This window comes from Podarcis liolepis (genome assembly GCF_965112155.1).
Source record: "Podarcis liolepis genome assembly, chromosome: 5".
Classification (NCBI taxonomy): Eukaryota; Metazoa; Chordata; class Lepidosauria; order Squamata; family Lacertidae; genus Podarcis; species Podarcis liolepis.
The window spans coordinates 3,907,341-3,922,733 of NC_139556.1; the positions used below are offsets into that span (position 1 = coordinate 3,907,341).

The following is a 15,393-nucleotide window of genomic DNA, read 5'->3' on the forward strand; positions in this document are numbered from 1 at the left end:
TTTCCCTTTAAAAAAGGGAAACATTGACAGCTATGCTTAAATGTGCCCTTGAGACGGGGTTTGTGAGCAAAGAGACAATGCAGAGAAATATTTGACCTTGCAGAGAAATATTTGAGGTGAATTTGGAAGAGAGAAAATGGTTTCAGGACTTTTTTGTGGGTTTCAGACATGTGGTTTACATATTTGTATGTGTTTGCTTGGTACATTTATGAACATCTATTTTATATACCGTACCTTTGCGTATTCCTCAAAGTAAGTGATAGCACTGTGCCCTCAACAGGATGGTGGAAATAGCATTTGTGGTTTTGGACTATTAGCTCTAAAAGGGTTACCCAGTGTGCTACAAATTAGACAGCCAAAACAGTGTTGTAGCAACAGCATTGATTAATGTGCATGTCTGAACCTCTGAGACGTAATGGAATGGGAGGCTTCAGGGCTGGTAAGACCTGAGTTCAAATCCTCCCTCACACATGGAGATCCTTGGGGTGACATTCACCAATTCACTTCCTCTCCACCAAACCCCTATCACAAGGTTGTTGTAAGGCTAAAATAGGAGTGGGGACATGTATAACATCAGCAGCTTATATAATGAAGAACAGGATAAAAACGCAATAAACCAACCACCCTTAAGAAAAGGCGAGTTATTGTCATCACGCTCTAGGGCACAAGCCTCCAAGATCACTGCCTGCGCTGAACAAATTCCCCAGCCCTAATTTAAGTATATTTCAGAAAGATCCTCCCTCTCTGTATCAGCTAAGAGTAATACAATAAGCAATTTGCTACTGCTAAGATGACAAATGCAAACCATCTGTTTAGACTCTCTTGAATTTACAATCTTTCAAGTTATACTAACAGGCATTTTTATAAAACTGTAACACTGAGGCAATTTATTTCTGTGTTTGCTTTTCCACCTAAGTGATGAATGCCTGTTTAGTTGTACAAGACTTTTATAAGTCCTCCCCAGCTAAGTTTGTAGAGATGCAGAATTAACAGTAAAAATAGGGATTTCACTGTACATCAGCTGTCTGTTGAATTATGGAAAGGGAAAAATAACAGTGGAAGAAGCAAACTTAACTCAATAACATAAATGTAGAGATAAATAATGCTGATCTCTTCAGTTCGTGGGGATGTCGACAGAGATTTGTCTTTATATGTGCAGATCTAAACTGAGGTATGGTAGTCAAATAGCTTGAATCATAGCTATTGAGCTGAATTCATTTGATGAGAATGGCTATTAAATAATATTTTAGTGACTAGCAGCTCAACATCATACATGTTTACAGTCATCCCTCGGGTTACAGACACTTCAGGTTGCGACGTTTTCAGGTTGCGCACCACGCTGATCCCGGAAGTACTGGAACGGGTTACTTCCGGGTTTCGGCACTCGCGCATGCGCAGAAACACTAAATCACGTTTTGACCATAAGCACCGAATCGCCACCCGCGCGTGCGCAGACGCGGCGCTGCAGGTTGCGAACGTGCCTCCCGCACAGATCACGTTCACAACCCGAGCGTCCACTGTACTTGCAGGTAGGGTGGATAAAAATCAATGATTTAAAAAATAAATTTTAAAAATTGGATTTTTAAAATTTAAATTGGATTTTTAAAATAAAATGCTTTTGGAGGAAAAATCTTTCTAAAGATAGTTTTCTACTTAAGTTACATTATAGTCCAAAGGCTATTAACCAGGAAATAAGGATTTGTTTTAAGTTTTTCATGTGTGCTAAAACTCAGTCTAAGTTTTTGTTTTGTTTTTTTAAGTTTAACCACATCAGTTATCAAACATGGATACATATGCTATAATGTTATTGTTTTAGTTAAATAAATTGTTTAAATTGTTATTAAGGAAATGGTCATTTTTCACCTTCCAATAAAGTACAGCAGAAAAGTTGTCCAAATATAAACAGTTAACTTATTAAACCTCACAATAATTTCATAATTATCTGTCTATGTATTTCTAATAGTATAACCAAATCAGTAATTTTTGATATAACTGTAAAAACTACTCTGAAAATTTATTATTCCAAAAAGGAAACCTTCATCTGGTTGTAAATGTTAATTTTTCTGTTAAAAAAAAAAATTAAACCAAGTCTTGCTAACTAGTGATGTAAATTGTGATTTAAATCGATTTGATTTAAATCAAATCCACCCTGTCTCTTGGGCAGTTTTCCTTACTCAAGAACACCCACAAACTCTTTTTGGCAGTACAAAAATCTGCTATCATATAAAAATGGATGTGCACCACAGGAGTTTCTAAGATGGCAGTGGCTGGCAAAAGAACTGTCCCTGGCTGTATCTCCTAACATCTCTCTCTACACAGCTGTAGATGACCATTTCTGATCATTGGCAGCAGCCGGGCAACTTAGATAAGTGGTCAGCTTGTATCCCTTCTGTGATACCCAAACACAGCACATTATTCCGTCGTCCCCCATATGATATCCATGGGTGAAAGTAAAGGGAACCAACAACTCATGGAATCAATGGATAGAACTTAAACCCACCTGGGTGTAGCAGTGATTGAGCTCCGTGTCAAAATGTCTTCCTTTTAATCGAGACTCAGTCTGTAGCTTCTTTACTTTGTCCCATAGAATTGGATCTTCAAGACTGCAGCCATTGAGATCTGATCCTGCCCCTTTCCTGCACACCCCACCTCTTCCAGCTTGCTCTCCACTTCTTTATCTTCATTCAAGCGATCCTAAGTTTTATTAGCCATCTTAAGACAGATGGAACAAAAGCTGATCACGACAACTGGCAAGCAAGCATTACAGCAAAATAGCCAGTCGCCCCCCTGCTCTCTACAGTCATAAATGGAGTCTCTGCTCCAGAACTTGGGAGGTCAGGTGGATGGAAACTGGAGACAGGACCTTTTGAATGAGGACACCCCGGCATCAGAAAACTGCACTCTCCCCAGGGCTGTTTCCACGGAAAAGGAGGCACCAGCTCAAGGCCTCTTAATTTGCCCAAGCTCTTAAGAAACAGCAATTGTGAATTTCTACGGCTCTTCCTTATCTTCAATTTCTTGCATTTCTTTTATTGCTCCTTTACTATTAACTGTAATAATGGTCATTATCAACTGTGCCATTGTAAGCTGCCACCATAGGCACTTCTAAAATCTGAATGTGTGATATAAATATTTAAAGTAACCATTAAAATAAAGTTTGGGGGGGTCGTTGGATAAATTTACCCTCCCCCTTTAATCCTAGGTATATTTACGCCAAGCAAAGTCTAATAGGAGGGGAGGAATTCAACCTAGTTATTCTAGCAGAGGAAGGCTCCAGACAGCTATGAAGCATGTTCTCCAATTTAGCTGTCAGGTTGCATTTAGCATTCAGTGCTGGTCCTAGAGATTTTGCTTGCCTGAAAATGTAAATGCAAATTAATTTGGATTGGTGGCTTAGAACGAGCAGTGAAATATACTTATAACCACAATTCTCTCTTTCAAATCTCTACACCCACAAACCTTTCCACCTACAAAGCAAAATTCCAAAAAACGATTGAACAAGGACCAGATGATTTTTGAACAAGCCAGCTCTTCTTTGCAACTGGAATCTGCAGCAGCCTTCAGCAGGCTCTCTGCCTCTCAAAGGGCAGCTTGGCTAGGATTGCATCTGTCTTTAAAACAAAACACGGGTGAATTTCTCAGTTGGTTCAGGTTTTCACAAGTGACACTAAAATATTTAATGGTCTCTGTGCGCTTTGCACAGCCAGGCATGCAGATTCTCCACTTAATTTTTGGAAATGTATCACCTAGCAGGGAAAGTCACATCATATTCAGATTCTAAGGCAGGGGTAGGCAAACTAAGGCCCGGGGGCCAGATCGCCTTCTCAATCCGGCCCGCGGATGGTCCGGGAACCAGCGTGTTTTTACATGAGAGGAATGTGTCCCTTTATTTAAAATGCATCTCTGGGTTATTTGTTATTCCCCCCCCTTCAAAATATAGTCCGGCCCCCCACATGGTCTGAGGAACGGTAGACCGGCTCACAGCTGGAAAAGTTTGCTGACCCCTGTTCTAAGGGCATCTGCAATTGCCAATTCAACAAGGTACTTCTGTAGCAGTACCAGAGGCATTCTGGGGAAACGAACGTGGCACTTGGCTGCAGAGTCTCAACCCTGGTTTCAGCCTGAAGCAAGCCTGGCCTCCTGGCAAATACATTGTTTAAAAGCATTTGTTTAATTTCCAGAAGCCTCCCAGGTATCAAGGTCTCCCATGGGCACCTTTGAGAAGGCAGCACTAGAGCCAAGAAATCAGGAGAGAGAGAGCGCACATTTCAAACCATATTTTGGCCTCATGTGTGCTTTTCAGCAGTTGCACCAAACAGGAATAAAGCAAATGGCTATTTGAGCTACACTTGCTAAGGCAGACCAAGTCAGCAGGAACTTGGGCACTGATTTAAACGAAGAGAGGAAACCTCCAGATACAAAGAGATAAGTTTATTGAACCCAATGCATCCATTAATTAATTACCGTATTTTTCGTCCCATAGGATGCTCCATCCCATAGGACGCACCTATTTTTTTTTGGGGGGGGGGGGAAATAAAGGAAATGTTTTTCCCTTTATTTCCCCCCCCAAAACCAGGTCGGGGAACAGTGGGATGGTGGCGCTGCGCCTTCCCGCTGTCCCCCGAGCTTGTGGGGCTGGCCGATGTCTGCCCGGCGCGAGGGGCGCTCTGCTTCAGTGCGCCCTACTTGCCGGGCGGCAGGCTGCGGACACCTGCGCGAAGCACGGAGCGTCCTCCGGAGGGCGCCCCGTGCTCTGCGCTGCCGCCCGCAAGCCTTGCGCGCCTGGGGGGAGTTCTCCCGGGCGCGCAAGGCTTGCCGACACCTGCGCGAAGCACGGGACGTCCTCCGGAGGGTGCCCCGTGCTCCGTGCTGCAGGCTGCCGCCCACAAGCCTTGCGCTCCCGGGGGAGATCCCCTGGGTGTGCAAGGCTTGCCGACACCTGCGCGAAGCACGGGGCGTCCTCCGGAGGGCGCCCCGTGCTCTATGCTGCAGGCTGCCGCCCGCAAGCCGTGCGCGCCCGGGGGAAGTCCCCCCGGGAGCGCAAGGCTTGCGGATAGCTTCCTGGAGCCTGGAGAGCGAGACGTGTCGGTGCGCACCGGCGCCTCTCGCTCTCCAGGCTTCAGCGAAAGCCTGCATTCGCCCCATAGGACGCACACACATTTCCCCTTCATTTTTGGAGGGGAAAAAGTGCGTCCTATGGGGCGAAAAATACGGTAATTTGCAACAAAGTTGGAGACCAAAGAAATCTGAACAGGGTGAAGCATTCTAAACAGGTTCAACACACTGGCTGATTTTGCAATTAGTTGGTGGTAGCTATAAATAGTATCTTACCTTAAGATGGTTCTAAGAAGAAAAAAATGCTAACTTTGCTAACAGTGAGTTCCAACAAACCTAGTGTCATATCCCCCCTGCATTTCCCCCCATTTTGAGGACCTAAACGCAGCTCTTCCCAGTCAGCTGGTTGTGTCAAGGCAAAGCATTCAAATGGTCAGTGTTTAACCCTCTGGAGTTCTATACAGCCTATTGGGGGGGGGGGAATCAAAAGCCCATTTTAAGGCTGACTTTACGGCTTACAGCATGTGACAAAGAACACTGCACTAAACACTTTATCAGTTGTTATTTTACAGTACTGCTTCACATTTCCCATAAAGTAAAAATGACTACAGACACCTTACTTAACAACTGCAGATAAAAAATATTCTTTATATTCATATAAAGAGAAGGCAAATACAATCCCTCTCCCACCCCAGTTACACCATTTTGAATTTTGAGAACGTTAGGAAGGCTTCTCTCTCCCTCTCATGCTTTAATCCCCAAGTACACAATTTTAAAGCCACTGTACTATTAGAATTAGATTTCTCTCACTGTTATCTCAATATATTGTTGTGATATCTTACTTAGGTGTAGAATGGAATGACATACAGTGGTACCTCTAGTTGCGGACGTGATCGGTTTCGGGGTGCAGTTTGCACCCCGAAAAGTCCGCAACTAGAGCGGCGTTTCTGTGCAAGCACCGAGTGCGATAGAGCGTTTCTGCGCATGCGGTGAAACCCAGAAGTATACACTTCCGGGTCTGCCGCATTCACAAGCCAAAAAGATGCAACATGAACCTAACTCAACACGCTGTACGACTGTATTCCACTGCACCTCATTTTTAGACTAACAAGGTTATAACAATGCCCCAATGAAGATACGCTTTTGAATGCATGGACAGTGCCAGTCTGGTGAAATCTCAGAAGTCGCAAATGTAAATACAGTTTCTAGTGATCTAGAATGCCCTGTATTACTTCCTTGTTTTCCCCCTTCACTAGCAAAATTATGGCAATAATTGCACAGTGGTAGCTCGGTTTTCGAACATAATTCATTCCAGAAGACCGTTTTAGTTCCGAAATATCCGAAAACTCAGTCAGGGAGCCTCAATACAGAAAACTCAATACTGAAGTCGTGTGGCATGTTCGACTTCCGAGGCATGTTGAAAAACTGAAGCATTTACTCCCGGGTTTACAGCATTTGAAAACCGAAATGTTCGAAAACAGAGACATTTGAAAACCGAGGTACCACTGTATTTGTAAACTTTGTGCAGGCTACAGAATTCAGCTTTTCCTGAAGCAGAATTTTTAGTGTGGTGTGCACGCAGTTCTGCCTTTACAAGCCTAAAATAGAGATTTTTCCATGCCTTGACTTTCAGTTTCAATGTTGAAAACAGTTTAGGTGTTTGGTCAACATTTCAACAATGTTTTCCTATGCATTCAAGTCATAGTTTGTTAATCCTTTCCACATTAAATTATTAGAGGTAATTTAGATATCTTTCACAGGAATTATATTTTACTTCCACAATATTGCCAAGTGAAAAGAACAGAACAGAATGGAACGGAAAACCATTCCGTCAGAATATAAAGAATATAATCAGAATGAGCCAAAGAATAATTGTGGGTTTAGGTTTCAAGACAGGAACCCAGCCAGATTTTCAAATACATACTGCCGCAAATTGGGCCAACAATTTCTAGTGCTATATTGCCTGCTTGACTATATAAATATCTGCAAGATTTAGAAGAATGTACAGCTCACACAAATACACCCACTCATCTCCTGGACACCTGAGAGAAAATCCATGGATGTCTTCTGCTCATCCCACAGAACTAGGAATTCATGAAATGGCTCAGTTAACAACAGAACCACGAAATGGTCCAATTATAACATGGTGGGTTGCCTATATTCAATGGTGCAGAGCAGGAAAAACAGCAGTTCTAAGACTGCAGCCTCTGGCACACTTACTCGGGAGAAAGCCTCACTGTACCTAATGGGACATAACCTCCATAGACAGGATTGAGCTGAACATAATATATGCCCTGTTGCAACAGATAATAGGGGTTTATGTTAATAATTCATTTTATGTATCAGAATTCAACCTGCAATACAGCAATAATACTGACCTACTTTACAAAGTTGTTGATTGGAACACTCTAGAAAGCATTAGGGGAGATCTACACCTAGGCTGGGAATGTGGGTTCTGCCCATAGAGTGAGCCTGCATAGAGAACATCACATCTGGCCTATATAGCAATGATTGCATGCTCATACACATCATATTTCCTTTTCTAGTTCAAATTCCTGCTCTAGCTAAAATTTGTCAGTTCCCTCTATAATAAGATTTGTTATCAATTTGTTTCTAAAACTCTTATTCAGACCTTAGGTTTTCCTCAGTTATTGTAAAGCAATTGTCATCATGGTTTATTTTATTTATTCCTTGCATTGATATCCCACCTTTTTCTCCAAGGAGCTGGACTCTCCCACACCCCCTTTAATCCCCACAACAACCCTGCGGTGTAGGTTAGGCTGAGAGGCAGTGATGGGGCCAAGGTCACCCAGTGATCTTCATGGCTGAGTGAGGATTTGAACACAGGTCTTAGTCCAACACTCTAACCACTGCACCACACTGCCTCTAGTGCACCTCCACTGCTGCTGTTCTAAGCCTTTTGCACACGGCATTAGCCACAATCCGTATGTGGTTTCTTGAGAAATGCTGCTGTTGCAACATGTGAATACAACTTGAAACCCAGCAAGGGGAAATGACCTCACTGCGTTTTAAGCTGTGAATGGGTACATCGCCTAAGCCTCTTCGTGGTATTGCTGATGGCTTGGTTACTCTCTTCCACGGTCCCTCCGTTCACCAAACACAACTCCTATTAAAGCTCCACTTCCTCCTGCTATTTCTTGCCTTCTCTCTTGTGGCCCCTTATATAGGAAACTCTCCCCTCTGAATATGTGGCTGACCTCTTTTCTATCTCACTTGATTTAAAAATTCAATTTACGGTAAGTGAGAAGCAAGCTGGTCATTTCTTTTAAGACCATAACTTAAGGCTGATACAATGTTAGCTCTTCTGCTATGCTCACCCTTCCCAATATTTGCATCTGCTCAGGTGAGGTTTCTCAGGTGAGTAGCACCAGCCTGCATCACAAAACCAGCTCTTAGATACCTATGAACCCAGAGCTGTTTTGAGCTTGTTAAGCACATGTCCTTTCAGATCCCACTATCTGAGATCCATTTATTTTGCCAAAGCAGGGGGAATAAGATACAGGGGACCAAACATGAATGTCACAGTTGCCTGTATTCAGCATATAGCATATAAATACAGTGGTGCCCCGCAAGACGAATGCCTCGCAAGACGGAAAACCCGCTAGACGAAAGGGTTTTCTGTTTTGGAGGTGCTTCGCAAAACAAATCTCCTATGGGCTTGCTTCGCAAGACGAAAATGTCTTGCGAGTTCCTGCTGGTTTTTTTCCCCTTCCCTTCCCCCCCCCTTTTTCTAAGCTGCTAAGCCGCTTATCAGCTGATCCGATCAGCAGATAAAAGCCGCTATTAGCGCTAATAGCGCTAATCCGTCAATGGGCTTGCTTCGCAAGACGGAAAAACCGCTAGACCAGAACGGATTCTTTTCGTCTTGCGAGGCACCACTGTAAAGTAAAAGGCACCTTCGCTTACAGGTGTATGCATCCAACCACATTTTGCCTGCACATCATGAATGAGAGTGGTCACCTGTGTGAAACTGACATTAAACTGAAAAGTAATTAGATAAGTTTTGAAGAAGCAACACACAGGCATTTACAAACAGATCAACAAAAACGACTGCTCCATAAAGACACTGTCAGGAAAGTCTGAATCCACTTCAGCCACCCTTTCCATACCCAACAACAAATATTTAAAAACCCCAGCAGGAGGAATAGTAAATAAGAATGCAGTTTGGTGAAAGTATTTCTAAAAAGCTTCATCTGAGGCTAGAGCTGCTCACTATGTGCGATGCAGTCAAGGTACCCCCATGTTGTGTTCTGCTACTCTCCTCTGTGATATTTAGGAAATAGTCACCCCATGTTCATCCCACCAGTATCAACATGCGTGGGAAAACATGCAACACGGCACACATAAATCTCTGGTCATTGAACGTTACAGGGGAGAAGCGAAAAACTTCATGTCACGTGTAATGTGGATTATCAGCCTGACTCTGAAACAGCCTCAAAGCCACTGGACAGCAAGGGTCATGGAGTGTTTTACTCTGAGTAGGCCTACTGAACTTAATGAGCAGGACTAAGTTAAGTCCATTAATGTCATTAATTTAAAACGTCACCGAATGCTCAACCCACAGGGTTTTAAGCCTCCTGTACAGCTATTTCGTGCTTTTTACATTTTCTAACATAAATATATTGGGTGGGGAAGGGAGGATCAAGAAATCTTAAATGGCAAACAGAACAGGAAAAACATGTAAATGTAAATTTAATGCATATGTTGTTCTAAATTTGTTATAGCAGCGGTGAGGAACCCCTGGCTTAAAGGCCTAATTTGGGTAGCCATTTAGCTTGCAAGACTGTCTTCTTCAAATCACACCTCCCTGCCCTGCACTAGACACCACATAGGGCATCAAATGTGGGGCAGGCAGAAACTTCCAAGCAAGAATTGGGAGCCTTAAATTACTCCCAGTTTTTCCTTGGCAAGAGGGGTTTTCTGTCTTTGCCCTGTAAAATGTGAGAGGTGACTGAGAGGTGCATCTGATTAAATATGGGGTGTGTGAAAGAGGGGCTACAGTATAATAGCTATAGTACTATTGGAAATGCTAGTTTGGCTCCACCAGTCCCACTCTGACCTTGACCCCACCCTGGTAAGAAGCAGCGACACCACTGACAAGAGGCCAACTCTGTTGTGCTGCCCCGCCAGGAAAGCGACTAATAGAAAACATCCCTACACTGGTGGAGGAAGAGGAGTGCGGGGGCAGCGCACCAGGCAGTGCAATTCTGGAGGGTGCCATCACGGCTGCCTCCTTGCACTGGGCGCCCAGCCCCCAGGACATGCGCCAGCCCCGCCCCCACCTGCTCTCTGCCGCCCCCCCCCCAGCATGACGCCACTGTCCCTACAGTAATCATAGGATCATCTGCCCCACATGCAATAAAACAGGGGTCAGCAAACTTTTTCAGCAGGGGGCCGGTCCACTGTCCCTCAGACCCTGTGGGGGGCTGGACTATATTTTTTTGGGGGGGGGGAATGAAGGAATTCCTATGCCGCACAAATAACCCAGAGATGCATTTTAAATAAAAGGGCATATTCTACTCATGTAAGAACACGCTGATTCTTGGACCGCCTGCGGGCCGGAGTTAGAAGACAATTGGGCTGGATCCGGCCCCCGGGCCTTAGTTTGCCTATCCATGCAATAAAACATATCTCTCCCAAATCAGTATCTACAGCCACAGCAGCCAGCAGCTGTAACTCTCCAACTGTGTGACTTCTCCTGAGCCAGATGGATGCCAGAACTGTAGAGCTGGAAGGGACCCCATGGGTCATCTAGTCCAACCCCTTGCAATGCAGGAATCCTTTTGCCCAAGGTGGGCCTCGAACCCAGGACCCAGAGATTAAGAGTCTCATGCTCAACCAACCCAGCCACAAAAGATAACCAATTACTACTGTTTCCAGCCATCAAGCCATCAAACTCATGAGCTGCAGCTCCCCTTGGGCAAGTCATTCTCTCTCTCCATCAGCCTCGCTGGGGTTTTCCTCCTTGGAGCAAGAGGGGCGTAAATGGGACCAGAGAGGATGCGCTGCTCAGAGGATGCTCCGAGGAGAGCCTGCAGGGTCAGGCCAGTGGCCACCCAGATGCCCGCAAGGCGGACCGAGGCGCACCAGCCACGCTTCCCCCGCGCTCCGGAGCACAGCCCGGCAGCGGGAAGCCCGGCCGACGGCTCCCCGAAGGGAGAACCCGACGCACCCCCCCCCCGCCTGCGGTTCCCGCTCAGGTCCGCTTCCTGCACCGAAAGCCTCTCGCCCCCCCCCCCCGCTGGCTCACCTTGGCCGGCGCGCGAGGCCAGCAAGCCGAAGGACCCCGCGGCCTCCCTGCCGGAGCCCAGCGTGGCTTCCGCCGCAGCAGCAGCCGGGGGGGGGGTCTCTTCGGTTCCCCGCCCCCCCCCCGGCTCGAGCGCGGAAATCCGGCCAGGAGACCCCGGCCAGGGATCCCCCGGAGCAGATCCCTGGAGCAGGAGACGCCCTCTCCCTCCCAGCCCCCCTCCCCCCAAGGCGCTGGCTGGGCTCACCGGGGCGGCGGCGGGGGAAGCCGCGCGGAGGGGGCGCGAGGTGGGTCTCCGGCCGCCGATGCCGCCGCCTCTCGCTGCCGCCATGGGAGCCTCCCGCCCGGCCTGGCCGGCTCCGCCGCCGCCTTCGTGCCTCCTGCCGCTCTGCTGGGGGTTCGGTCCGGCGCGGCGGGCGAGGGCGGTCCGTGCGCGCCGAGGGAGAAGATGCGCTGCGCCCGGCCGGGAGGGAGGGAGGGAGGGAGGCGGCGTCTTCCTCGCGCGCAGAGGAGGCGGGGGGCCAAAGCCCAAGGCGGGGGGAGGGCGAAGCCTCGCTCCACTTCGTCCCCCCCCCCCCCAAACCAGCTTGTGTGTTTGCAGGATCGTAGGCATGGGAGCGGCTGGTGCTGTGTGAAACGCGCATCTTCCCATTGTAGGCGCGGGGTGGGGGGGCGGCGGATCTGAATCTTGCTGTATTGGCAACTAATAAGAATATTTGCGGGGAGGGAAGCATGTGCCAAAGTCAACCAGTGGGGAGGAAAGTTTAAAACGGAAGAACAAGACACCCCTGAGCATCTGCAGAGTGCTGGAGGGCTCCAAAAGGGCAGGCGCCTCCCTTCCTCCGATTCTATAATCTATCACAGAACTGCAGAGTTGGAAGAGACCTCAGGGGTCATCTAGTCCAACCCTCTGCAATGCCAGGTCTTTTTGCCCGATGCTTGGCTCGAACTCACCACCCTGAGATTCAGTTTCAAGCTTTACTGACGGATTCTTGGGACTTCTGTGGAATATGATTTTTAGCGTATCTTTGTTTCTGCAGAAGCGGATTCAGGGCAGCACTACCGGTTGCCCAACACTGGGCTCTGATGCCCAGGCAGAGCAGAAGGCAAGGGGGGTGGGCACCAGGTTTTGGCCTTGCGCAGGCTGTTGCTGAAAATTTGAAAGAACAAGTGACCCCCCCCCAGGAAATGGCATTTAAATTAGTCAGCTGTTTTTGTTTTTTTTATATTGCAATTTTATGCTGTGAACTGCCCTAAGATCTACAGGTATAGGGCAGTGTACAAATTTAATAAATAAAACAAAAGGCATTATCTTCACGTTTCCCTGGATGGGAGCATAAGGCTGTCAGTGCCATGGCAAATGTGTGGCTGTGGCATCTTAACTCAGCACCAGATCATGCTCTCGAAAAACAACAACCCTGAGTTAGAATACTGGTTGGCTGCTGGAAGGGGAAGAGAAGGAATGGAATGGGATCCAAAACAGGCCAGCTGCAATCCTGCAAACCCAGCTCTGTCTGCAAGAGTCAGCTGGAGGTGCCATTTGTTATTAACTGCTCGATAAGACGGAGGCTCCACAATGATGGATCCCGGTTCCTGCAAATTCTTTTTATGGCTGGGCTGGTGATGGAAACCACCCAAGTATCTAACATAGGCAGCAATTGTATGGAAAAGCAAGGCTTTCCAAGAGACACCACACACCCATGGATTTCCATGAAAGGTCTTTACATTTGCCCAGGATTTAAAAAAACTTTTCAGTGTATTATGCTGCTTTCTCAAGTTCTGATATTTTAACGCTGCTTAATATTTGTTGTTTTTAGTTTGTTTCTTTAATTTCCCAGTTGTTTCATCACAATTTTTATATGCAGCCCTGCAAGTGTGTGTATTGAAGAGCAGTTCTTGCATACATACATGATGTGGTGAGGCGAAGTGGAGAACTCTGTGGACTCCCCTAGTTACAAGAATTATGTCTCTACGCAAGTGCATGCATGCAACAGCTTTTGCTTTTGGTTGTTTATTGCTGTTTTACAAGAGCAATTCCAAAGATCAAGTGCGGTGATTACATTGCTTTCTGCTCTGCTGAGCTGTGGCATCGTCGCCACTGGACAAGGTAGAAGGAGGGAGAGACGGTGCAGAGGAAAGAGCACAGGCGGAAATATACCAAATAGTCCACTAACAATTTTTTTAGCAGAAATGGATGTGTTTAGCCAGCAGCTTGCTGTGCTCAGTAACCAAGGTACACACGTCTTTTGTTTCCACAGTTTCTGATTTTATCATGAGCTGGGATATTTTCAGTTAATATTTAAAATGTTTAAAACATTTTCATACTTGTGGGTGTTCTGTGCTTACTACAGAGATTTAAATGGTCGGCAAGTTGGGGAAAAGGAACTACAGGATTGCAGCATGTGAATATGAATTGCTTTTCTGCAAGCATATTTAAGTTAGGAGAAGTGTCAGAAAATCCAATCCAAGCAAACTCCAGAGCCCACTACTGGGATAAAAAAAGGTGGGATTTATTTAGTTATATATTTAATCAATTAATCAATCAATGTCCAGGAACATCTTTCTTGAGAACCAGAGGAGAGGGCAGAATCCTGAAGAACAACACAGTCACATAGCAGATTAAGTCAGATACTATTTTGTAAAATAAGTCTGAAGGTTTTGTATACGCCTGCATGCTATTATTTTTACTACTATTAGTATTTTTAATGAAATTATGTATAACTTGTATGAACGTGAGAATATTGAGAGAATCTTTGAAAAGGTGTCTCTGCAAGGAGTCAGGAAATGAAGCTCCAGCCATGGACAGCTACAAACACGAATTTGTTTTAAGTAAAACATCAGATTAAAGGAAAACATTCGTTGGAAGAGGAAACTCTGCATTGCAAGACAGCTGTGCCCATTTGCTTGGACCTCAAAAGTTGTACAGTAAGGCCTTCAAATACAAAATCATAATGATAATGACCCTTCCTTAGTCAAGTGCCAGGCAAAATGTTCTAATGGGGCTCAGGGGGGCAGAATTGCTACACTAGTTTCCTGACAGGTGGGGTCATTGGTGCTTACTGGGAAGAAAACTGGGAAGGGCAAGGCAGTGGGGGGTTGGAGCAGTGTGAACACACCAGCAAAGCCAATCGTGTCCACTGCAACAACCTCGCCACTGCCTTGCCCCTCCCACTTCCAGTAAGCAACAACTATGCATCTGCTAGGAAGCAACCACAGTGGCTCTGCCCCAATTGGGGAGCCACTTCAGAGAGACCTCCCCCCCCCCGGCAGCAAACTGGTGTGGAAACTGGGGAAATCGGAAACCAGAACTGACAGATTCATCCATCCAGAGCCAAGGATTTCGCTGCTGCTTCCAAGCCACCTTGGTCATCCGAGAATGAAGGTCAAAGCCTCCAATGAATGACTCTGTGAAATGAAACAAATGGTGAAATTCCTGGTTTGGGCAAGATCCTTTTTGTTTATGCCATTAGAAAATAAAAGCCAGTTCCCAACATTCTGTTCTACCCTTGTGGCACAACAAGCAACAGAGATCAAGGTGTGCAAACGGAAAAGTGAAGTGCCAAACTTGGATGAAGAAGAAACCTTGTCTCTGCTCTTGACAATGTGCGGCCCAGCCCTGGCTGAGATGGCTCCTGCAGGAGGTTGCGTCCCCAGAGAGCCCTTTAATAGACACGCCCTCCCTTTGCACATGTGCCGCATATCAGAAGGACAGGCATTTTGCTGGTTAAGAATAATCTCCTGTTGGTGTTGATAGAGCTGCTTTGTGAGCCCATTTCCCTCCCGGAATCCTTGCTCAGTAATTTTCAGTGCTGCATCAGCAGGAAAGGAAAGCGAACAGAAAGAGAGGGAAGGGCACACTCACGCTGGCCTCCTGCTGGGAGGGATTTTTGAGCGCTTCATCCCAGAAGCCGGCCAAGCTCCTGAACAATCCCACCACTCAGGACAGCAGTTCATGCAGCTGGTGAATTGAGCTCATGCTATCATATATCTGTTAAGTCTCTAAGGTGCCACAAGACTTTTGGTTATTCGTGCTGCAGCAAAGTGCTGTAACATGGACCTCTGGAAATGAA

General features: G+C 46.2%; 1 protein-coding gene across 5 annotated transcripts in view; it reads right to left on the reverse strand.

The window, feature by feature from the left end:
- The window catches only part of PRR5 (proline rich 5), a 64,090-nt gene extending 52,358 nt beyond the window's left edge, over window positions 1-11,732 (reverse strand). Inside the window, exons 1-2 of one of the 5 annotated variants that reach the window (XM_083503496.1) lie at window positions 11,327-11,438; window positions 8,973-9,036 (exon numbers count right to left, since the gene is read on the reverse strand). The gene's annotated coding sequence lies outside the window, so the exon portion shown is untranslated. Of the gene's footprint in view, window positions 1-8,972; window positions 9,037-11,326 lie in introns of all 5 variants that reach the window. The other 4 variants (XM_083503497.1, XM_083503494.1, XM_083503498.1 and 1 more) reach the window with 4 other exon arrangements.
- Window positions 11,733-15,393: the final 3,661 nt, after the last annotated feature.